A 10864-nucleotide genomic window follows, 5' to 3' on the forward strand; every position below is an offset into this window, starting at 1 on the left:
ATAATAAGTTTTATAACACCAAGTTACTGGTGCGTTTACTTATCATCAATGTGCAACCGACCAACAAATAACGACTCACACGTCTCGGTTTCAAGAATATATAATGTTATCGTCTCACTAATCACTCGTGACAAAACCATGAAGTGATCCAAGTGAGCGTGGGTTTAATCCAATACTCTAATCTTATCAAAGCACTCATGAACTCTGCAACAAACTTGTGCTATGTCTAAACCTTTCAGATAATCTACAGACTCTTCATGACAGTCTTCCTTCATACTTACTTCCAATGTATGACCGACTGTGGATGTTTGAATAACCTAGTTATTCTGGAAGTCAAAACATGCAAACTGAAACATAACAATAATACTTAATCCTATATGGCCCCAAACTTGTGAGAGTAAATAAAACACATCTACTTATCCACCATATTGATTACTCATTATTTATCATTAAATGTTTCGTATAATCAACTCATTACTTGAATTACAACAACAATTGTCCCATGCTCTAAGCATGCACACTTTGTTTCCTATGGTCCATGCTTTGTGAAATAGATCAATTGAAAACCTTTCCAATGATGCTTATTTCATAATTCCTTAATCCTCACTATAAGAACACAAGGTTCTTGCCACTACTAGAATATGCTAGATTCTAACATTTTATGCAACGATCCTTTTGCAAAATCATAGCAAAAAAGTCACCAAGACTTGGCCAATGAAATTACAAAGTACTCTATCGGAAATTGTTACAAGACAATTCTATAGACGTGAAGTCTCACATTCAAAGTACATTCCTTTGAACATCCTTCTTGCATAAAAGTTTCTAATCTAGACATAGATTCTCAATATCCAACTCCCAATATGGAAACATTTCCACATTTTCCATATGACAACTCATTCTTATTAGAATCTTATCTATTCATAATAATGTCAATATGGTCCATCCAATACCATACTTCCAACTACTCACAAGCGTCCAATTCTCAGCGAACTTTGGATCGTCCTTTGATAGTTGTTTAATTATTTTAGTCAAAACCGATTCTAGTCCTTTTCCCTCTTAATGCGCTAGACATTTGGAAAATTTTAGAATGGTCAAATATTGTAGCATTTGCAATCGATCCTATACCTGAAGCGTATGGGACATGATACATAATGTCATACATAAAGTTATGATACTTTATCAATCTTCTGCCATAATATTTTATGTGTCACATTCACAATTTGAACTATGAAGAGGGATGCCGTAATCATAATCGAAATTTAAGAACACACTATATATCCTTTGACTAAATTTATTAAAATTTCTCAATCTAAGCTTTAGATTTTGAAACGAAGTATAATATTCTCTCCCTTAATTATAGCAAAACAACTTTTCAACCCATGCTACTTTGCAAATTGAATCTTTGTTTTTCTATAATTAATATTGCTAACTTGCAATACTCGCCATAATAATCGTATAAGCATAACACTTATGCTCCCACTATCATGATGATTATCATATAAGCATAACACTTATGCTCCCACTAGCTTTGACATGTATTCAGAAAACAAATGAACTTCCAGAAAACAATGCCTATTGAATTTCTAAAATTCATATTTCTAATACCAGATGCTTCGATAAGCCTTTATCTATGCTTCTTAAACTTATACACCTTTACCTTAGATAGCTCATATGTGTGTTTAAAAAATTTAGAACGTATGTTACTAAGTTCCAAATGTTCAAACTAATTGCCAAATCTCACAATTCGAACTATGGAAATGGATGCCGTAACCATAATCGAATTTGAGAATACCGTTTTTCACAATTGCTATCTTCTTAAATCTCTCCGAGTGAAAGCATTTCCTCACAGTCATTTTCATGAAGGAGGGAATCTTATGACACTCAAATTTTATGGTGTATGAGTTCCTATCCATGTGAATTTACCAAAACCAAGGTTTGCGACCAATCCAAACTCATATGGACTGAACTTTCTTAATCTTGATTTCTTGCCTTATGGTAACACGAGTGCCCACCATGTCTTCCAAGTAGTTTAGTAACTTGTCCTTACATATCAATGTACTTTCCATTGACTAAGGCGCTAGTATGCATTCAAATGAGAACTCATAGAACTCACATACTCAATTAACTCAATTGGAATGGCACAAAAACAAAATAATGTCAACACGATAGGTTGTAAACCTCAAGTCGTGTGCTTGTGATGATCGATAAGGTTTATTCTTGATTTGTTCTTGAAACCTTTCAAGACCATTAAGACTCCCACTGAATCCTTGACATATAAGATTCTCTTGTCAAGAAACATTTCTTGACAAAGCAAATATTCAAGAGTTAGTGTAGTTCTTATCAAGACAAAACAGTTCACATAATTGGTCCTAGTTGGTCTTTGTCTTATCCAAGACATCACAACTTACCAATTTCAAATGTGCAAGAATGAGAAAACTTTTCCAAATTCCACATTTGATGAGTGTTATAAACCTACTTAAGACTTTTCACTCAATGTCACAATCTTGGAGTATGACTCTAAGACTTGATATTGGAACGAAGTATGATTGACTCTTTGATTTAACCATTTCTACAATTCTCGATTCCTCTTCTTAGACATACAAATGTACTAAGACTCACTTAGAGGATCAATTGAGATATGGTTCTTAATCATTAAGACTTATCATAAAACATAATAAAGGGTACTCTCCCTTCTTCTTAGAATAGAGAAACTTTTATCTTTCTGCCTACTTGATTCTTCTTATTCGTTATGCTATTGATTAAAACTCTTTCAATCAACTCAGAATTACACTTAATCTTATAAGTATAATCATATTTACTAAACTTTTAGTAAATCATGATGAATATCTTTGTCACTTTTGTGGTGGACTAAATCAATGCACAACCTAGTGTACTTGATCTCCTAGTCCTTCAATCGACACTTTGTCAAAGAATTAGTCTAGGTTTCCCAAATGTGAAAGTTTTTCATTCATCATACAATACACGTTGCATGATTCCAAGTTTCTATCCAATTGAAACTTGGGCGATGAGAAACTCTCCCTATTTGGTAAACTTTTGACATTTCCACAAATAACATAATTAAGAATCAAATCCATTATTTCTAATAATAGAAACATTCAAACATCAATTTTTCATACATGCCATTGCAAGGATAAATAAATAAGATAAAATCAAAATTCATTTTATTGCGGAAAAGATTTGTGCTTACAATGCAATTCAATTGAAAAACTATGTTATTACATATTTCTTAACAATCTATTCTAACTTCAAGTAGTAGCTCAAGAATCCAATCTTCAAGTAATGCGATCGAAATCCATTTCTTCACGATTAGATTCAGCTCACTTTTTCCCATAAGCTTCCTTTCTTTCTTCGATCCTAAAAAACATCAAAATGTAATCTTATCACATCATGTATTAAGAATCTAGAATAGGAAATTAAAAGAGTTAGATAATGGATTTTACCTGAAGTAGAGCCATACGTCTTGACTCTCCCATCTCTTATATCTCTCAGGTAAATAGGGCAGCTTCGTCTCCAATACCCATTCTCTTGGCAATAAAAGCAAATGGACTCCTTTGGCACAACACATCGGACAATCACAAACTTAGTTCTTTCTGGACTTCCAATGTTGCCAGTGTCCATTGAAGTTTGGGAGTTTGATTTACCAGAAAAATTTGCTTGACTAGCACGCCAAATCATTGCTGATTCAGCAGCTATAAGCAAATAGGTGAGATCACTAAGGGTCACGTCGTGGTCCATCATAAAGTACTCTCTAACGAACTCACTATATGATTCAAGAAGTGACTGAAGAACCCAGTTAATAGCCAACTCACTTGAAATCTCGACACCCAACATGTTTAACCTATCAATGTGTAACTTCATCTCTAAGACGTGTGCACACACAGGTTTCCCATCTTCGTGTTTACTTGCCAAAAGGGCTTGAGTGAGCTTGAACTTTTCAAGCCTTTGAACTTGTGGGTTAGGGAGAACAATTAGAGGAGGTGGAGGAGGTGAAGCATGACTCTCATTTCCTTGATCATATCTCGGAACGTCATCTTCATTTGGAAAACTTGTTCCATGGGATTTTGGAAGACCATGATTGTCAGAACTAGACATCTACAAAACGGGAGAAAATTCAAGTTAATTTGATTAGAATTCTTGATGCAACACCCAAATGAAACATCAAGCTAGGATCCAACACAATACTCTACAACCTAGAAGAGGGATGCCATAATCTAGTTGCAGAATATTTGAAGGTAGGTAAATGACGATTTACCAATTTCTACCATGAAAAACAAAAAGGAAGTTTAAGTTTTAAATGAATTGAAACTCCTAGATCTTTTGAGATTCATTGAACTTTTCAATGACATGTTTAATCTCGATTATGCCCTACTATTTGTGACTGGGATGCCGAGGATCACAAAAAAGGTGTGAATAACCATACGAATCACATGGTGCACTCAATGCTACTATCACTTAATCAATGTGCCGGTTAGCCACACACGCTCCATTGATCTATGACAAACATCGAGTCACCCTTCGCTACCAATGTCATCCGACCATTAGTGTGCCGATTAACCACACACGCTCCACTAACGTTTGACAATGGTACGAAGTGTAATTCTATGGATTAACATACAATTTCACATTTTTCCTAAAGTAACTATGATTTGGGAATTTGAAAAAGCATTTAGTTACTTTGTACTTCATAATAATTATAATGGAAGGTTTCTTTCCTATCCTATCCGTTCGGCTAACGACCCTCCACTAGTCAAGAGTGCGGTGGGTAAGAGTGGATACCCATTTAATCGCCATTTTATAGGCAATTTCATTAAACACCCTTTATAGACCAGTTTTGTGAATGAGGCCTACTAACGGTAAGACTGACTTTTACTCATATATATAATATTAGACCTTTAATGTTACATATATATAGTATAGGGTGTATTTTACACTTTTAAAATACTAGGTGGTTTAATTTAGTAAATTATACTTTTAATTTAATTAAATGTAAACCAAAACTTTATGGATTTATTAAATCACTTTTAATTATACACTTTAATTAATTAATAAAACCATAAGAGGGGAATTTGAACTTTTCAAATTATTCGGGTTTTAGAATTTAACATTTCAAAATTAAACTTTTAATCAACTTTTAAATTCCAAAACTTGAGGCAAGTTTTAAAACTTTTCAAAACATTAGGGTTTAACTTATTTAAATTTCATAAACAAGACTTTTAAGTTCAAATATAAACTATAAAACCTAAAGGGTGCAATTGAAACTTTTTCACCTCACAAAGGATCAAATAACAAATAATATAAGTTAAACAATTAATTTGGTCATTATCTGTATTTGACCTAATTTCAATTTCTTGCAAGATAAGTTACCCAGTTAATACAAATAATCAATCTTTAATCATATAAGGAAGTTATTATTTAATTATCTTGTATTTTGGCAAGGATAATCTTTTAGAAACAATAAAAATCATATATTATTAGTTTAAAACGAATATGGTAAATATCCTTAAGCAAAACAGCAAGAAAATCCAAAATTCCCTCTGTCAGACGCTCCGACTCGCCGAGTCACACATTGGAACTCGCCGAGTAGGGCCGACTCACCGAGTCCATGTAGTGACTCGCCGAGTCAGTTCGAACAAAAGGCCATAATTCGTTTTTCAGCAACCAAACAGTTAAAGCATCACATACAACTAAAACCAATCAAGGCTCTGATACCACTGATGAGTTTTATGCATAAGAAACAATCCTATGTGCTCATACAAACCCTAATGCTTGGATCTAGGTTTCTCTATTGTACATGCTTTGAATCCAAAGCTATAAACCCTAGATCTAACATGTAATAAACTGAATTAGGGTTTATAGAATTACCTTTAATTGTTATATTGTAATAACAACCAAATCCTTGCTTTGATTGGCTTTAGAAAGCTTAGTGCCTCAAGTGCTGCACCTCTAATGGAGTCACAAACACCATATGCAACTTGGATGAAGAGGAGAAGAAAGGAGGCTGCCCAAAACGACTAGAAACTCTAGAGAATCAGTTTTCCAAATTTTTGGGGGATAGGGGCCCTTTATATACATGTAGGCTATTAGGGTTTTCAACTAGGAAACCCTAAGCTGACTGCTTAAGCCCTAAGCAGCCCATGGACTCCTTTAACATATCCCTTGGACGATTTCTAATAGGCTTCCCATAGAATTCGTCCAACCTATTTGTTATTAGGTAATCCATAGCCCAAACTTGCAATTATCTTATAATTACAATTCCAGTCCCTTAAGTTTAATTAATCTCTTTTAGCCATAATATTAATTATCAATTAATTCTTGACTAATATTAATTAAACAATATGATTTCTCCTTTAATATATTATTCTCATAATATATTAATAAATCATAATTAAACCTTTCTCTCCTTAAATCATCCTACACATTGCTATGGTGAAGGCAACCCAAAAGGACCATGCTCATAATCAGGTCAAGTACATACCAAAATATTATGGACTTAGACACTAATCCAACAAACACGAGTGCCCACCGTATCTTCCAAATAGTTTAGCAACTTACCCTTACTTATCAATGTACTTTCCATCGATCATGGTGCTTTCTCTTTATGCATTCAAATGAGAACTCATATAACTCACATGCATAATCAACTCAATTGGAATGGCACAGAAACAAAATAGTGTCAACACGATAGGTTGTAAACCTCAAGTCGTGTGCTAGTGATGATCGATAAGGTTTATTCTTGATTAGTTCTTGAAACCTTTCAAGACCATTAAGACTCCCAATGACTCCTTGACATATAAGATTCTCTTGTCAAGAAACATTTCTTGACAAACATATATTCAAGAGTTAGTGTTGCTTTTATCAAGACAAAACACTTCACATAATTGGTCATAGTTGGTCTTTGTCTTATCCAAGACAACACAACTTACCAATTTCAAATGTGCAAGAATAAGAAAACTTTCCAAATTCCACATTTGTTGAGTGTTATAAACCTTCTTAAGACTTGTCACTCAATTCACAATCTTGGAGTGTAACTCTAAGACTTGATATTGGAACAAAGTATGATTGACTTCTTGATTTAACCATTTCCATAATTCTCGATTCCTCTTCTTAGACATACAAATGTACTAAGACTCACTTAGAGGATCAATTGAGATATGGTTCTTAATCATTAAGACTTATCATAAAACATAATAAAGGGTACTCTCCCTTCTTCTTAGAATAGAGAAACTTTTATCTTTCTGCCTACTTGATTCTTCTTATTCGTTCTGCTATTGATTGAAACTCTTTCAATCAACTCAGAATTACACTTAATCTTATAAGTATAATCATATTTACTAAACTTTTAGTAAATCATGACGAATATCTTTGTCACTTTTGTGGTGGACTAAATCAATGCACAACCTAGTGTACTTGATCTCCTAGTCCTTCAATTGACACCTTGTCAAAGAATTAGTCTAAATTTCCCAAATGTGAAAGTTTTTCATTCATCAAATAATACACGTTGCATGATTCCAAGTTTTTGTCCAATTGAAACTTGGGCGATGAGAAAGTCTCCCTATTTGGTAAATTCTCGACATTTCCACAAATAACATAATTAAGAATCAAATCCATTATTGCTAATAATAGAAACATTCAAACATCAATTTTTCATACTCGCCATTGCAAGGATAAATAAATAATATAAAATCAAAATTTATTTTATTGCGGAAAAATTTGTCCTTACAATGCAATTCAATTGAAAAACTATGTTAATACATATTTCTTAGCAATCTATTCTAACTCCAAGTAGTAGCTCAAGAATCTAATCTTCAAGCAATGCGATCGAAATCCATTTCTTAACGATTAGATTCAACTCACTTCTTCCCTTAAGCTTCATTTCTTTTCTTCGATCCTACAAAACATCAAAATGTAATCTTATCACATTGATATGGGCTTATTTAGTCATAGAAATCATTCATTATTTTATTAATTATTGTTGATTTTATATCATTTTATGGACAAAAGGTACTTAATTAGCTTAATATTTCAATTTCAGCAATAAAAGACATGCTTGGATGAAAAAGGAAGAGGATTGAGTGATTGGAAGCTTGGAGTTCAAGGATTAAAGGAAGAAGCTAAATAAAAGAAGAAACTCGACAAGTTTTTAGCATAAACTCGACGAGTTTATTAGAATATTCTAGATTTAAGGATGCCTTGCCGTACACGCTGAACGCGCGAATTATTAAAGAAACTCATCGAGTTATTCTGAAAAACTCGACGAGTTGGGTCGATTTTTGGAAACTATAAATAGATAACTTATAGGCCCGAAAACCTAACTTTTTGTGGAGTCTAGCTGCGACTTTTGAAGACTAGAAGGGTTCTTGGAGCTGCTATTTTCGAGATTGCAACATAAGAGACAATTCAGAAGAGAATCAAAGGCAAATAATCATTCTTCTTTTCTTAATCTTTGTTTTGAACCATGTTTGAATCATTAGATTTTGATTTTAGGTTATTACTTGCTGTAGATATGAGCTAAAAGCTTTTTACTTTTGTTTGGATGAGATAATCTTATGAACATGGTTTGATTGAGTGGTTGAATTGATATTAATTTGGTTATTCATCTTGTTAAGCTTATTAAAGATCCTTATGTATTGATAATAAATGTTTTTAGTTAACAAATAAGTGATTGAGTTGCATGAATATCTTCTTGATTACTTGATTCATATAGTTTTATGAATATAAGATTGTATGCCTAGGAATAGTGAATATGAAACTAGGGTTAACTATAAAATATGTAAATCAATGTGTGAGCATGTGTGATGAACAACCATACATGAATTGATTGAATTAAACCAATTTGATTAATTATTATTATAAGTCTTACTTGATGCGAACTGAACACTAGGAAACTTGTTAATTTAATCAATTGATCACTGTTTGAATTAACTTGTCTACTAAAGGATTGGTAATAATGAACATGAACCCAATCATATTAGGAATCGGTAACCATTGATGTATTAATTCATTGCACTTGCCACGAAATCGACCATAGGAATAAGTGAATCGAATCTAAACAGATGTCTCTTTTATCATTGAATCTAGTTGTCCTTTCTTGCTCTTCTTAGTTGTTAATTGTCTTTGTTTGAGTTTTAAAGTGCTTGTTTAAGTTTCTAGTCTTGCAAAACTAGAGAAAACCCCCCTATTTTATTAATTGATTTTAACTAGGTAATACTAGTATTTAATTTGATTGTTACCGTTCCCTGTGTTCGATACCCTACTTGCTTAAACTAAACTATTATCGATAGGTACACTACCTGCGTGTGTTTGTTTACATTTGAGTTTGTTAGGATTAAAACTAGTTCGTTTTACACACATCAAGTTTTTGGCGCCGTTGCCGGGGAATGGTTCTATTAATTATATTGTTTGCTGGTATTATCGATCCTTTTTGTTAGATCTTTCTTGCATAAAGTTACCTGTTTTCAGTTCTTATTGATTTTCTATAGTGTTGCATTAAACTCGTCGAGTTTATTCTTAAAACTCGTCGAGTTTATTCTTCTGTTAAGAATTTCGTAAATTCTTCGTTTTTGTTCGTTTTACGCTTGTTTTTCTGTTTTATTTCAGGTTTTTATGACCCGAGGCTCCAGTTCTACACCAGTACCACCCGTAGACAATCTGGAGTTGATTATTCACAAACAAAGAGGAAAAGGGATCGAGTCCGACACATCCACGTTTGATGAAGAAAGCAATTTCGATCAAGGAGATAATATGGCCGACATCGCCGACATACCGATGGGAGATTACAAGAAGCGCATAAGAGATGGTACCGGGCCGGGACTCGTGCAACCTGCAATCCCGGATACCGCCAATTTTGAGTTGAAGGGTCACATCCTCGCACAACTAAAAGACATTCCATTCCATGGAAAGGAGCACGAAGATGCCTACAAGCATATTGAAGAAGTTATGGACATTGCTGACTATTTCCATATGCCAAATGTGCCTCACGATACTGTCTTACTACTGATGTTACCGGTTACATTCAAAGGAGCCGCGAAGGAATGGTTGAAATCTTTACCCCCCGGATCCATTACAACATGGAAAAAGATGCGCGAGGAGTTCATTGACCAGTTTTGTCCACCTTCTAAGATTGCAAAATTGAAGAAAGCAATTGCTAACTTTGAGCAATTGCCGGGAGAATCACTCTATGAGGCGTGGGAAAGATATAAGGGGTTAATAAGAAATTGCCCTCAAAACGACCTAAACGTGCAACAAGAGGTTTCTATCTTTTATGATGGCGTGAACGTCACAACCAGGCAATTACTAGACTCCCAAGGACCCCTCACGAAGAAAGCACCAGCTGTCATTAAAACATTGGTGGAAGAATTCTCCAAACATTCAAGAGAATACCATAATCCAAGGAACGATACAGCTAGAGGCATGGTTAACTCAGTTTCTGATGACATGGCAGCAATGATGGCCAAACTAGAAAGTATGGATCGTAGATGACAAAGATGGATCAATCCATCCATGCCATAAGGGTGGGTTGTGACAATTGTAGCGGTCCCCATCTTACTAAGGATTGCGATCTTGATGAGATCGGCAACCGAAAGGCACAAGTTTGTTATTCGAGTGGCGATAGGTGTGATGATGATTGGCGAAAGCCCAAGAAGGAATGGCTCCCCTATGACGAGTACAAGAAGGCAAAGGAGGAGAAGTATAGGCAAAAAGCACGCGGGCTTTATCAAAAAGAAGAACCAACGCAAGAGAAGAAGACGGATCTTGAAGCTATGTTAACTCGATTCGTTAGTGCTTCCGAGAAAAGGCACGACGAATCCAATGCAGCCATTAGAGATCAACAAAAGATGATGAA

At 34.2% G+C, this 10864-nt stretch overlaps 1 non-coding gene across 1 annotated transcript; it reads right to left on the bottom strand.

The window, feature by feature from the left end:
- Positions 1 to 10146: 10146 nt before the first annotated feature.
- On the bottom strand, positions 10147 to 10253 carry LOC111881058 (small nucleolar RNA R71). Its single transcript, XR_002846668.1, has one exon. It is a non-coding gene; the product is annotated as a small nucleolar RNA R71 (small nucleolar RNA).
- Between the last annotated feature and the right edge of the window lie 611 nt (positions 10254 to 10864).

This window comes from Lactuca sativa, chromosome 8, assembly GCF_002870075.4.
Source record: "Lactuca sativa cultivar Salinas chromosome 8, Lsat_Salinas_v11, whole genome shotgun sequence".
Classification (NCBI taxonomy): Eukaryota; Viridiplantae; Streptophyta; class Magnoliopsida; order Asterales; family Asteraceae; genus Lactuca; species Lactuca sativa.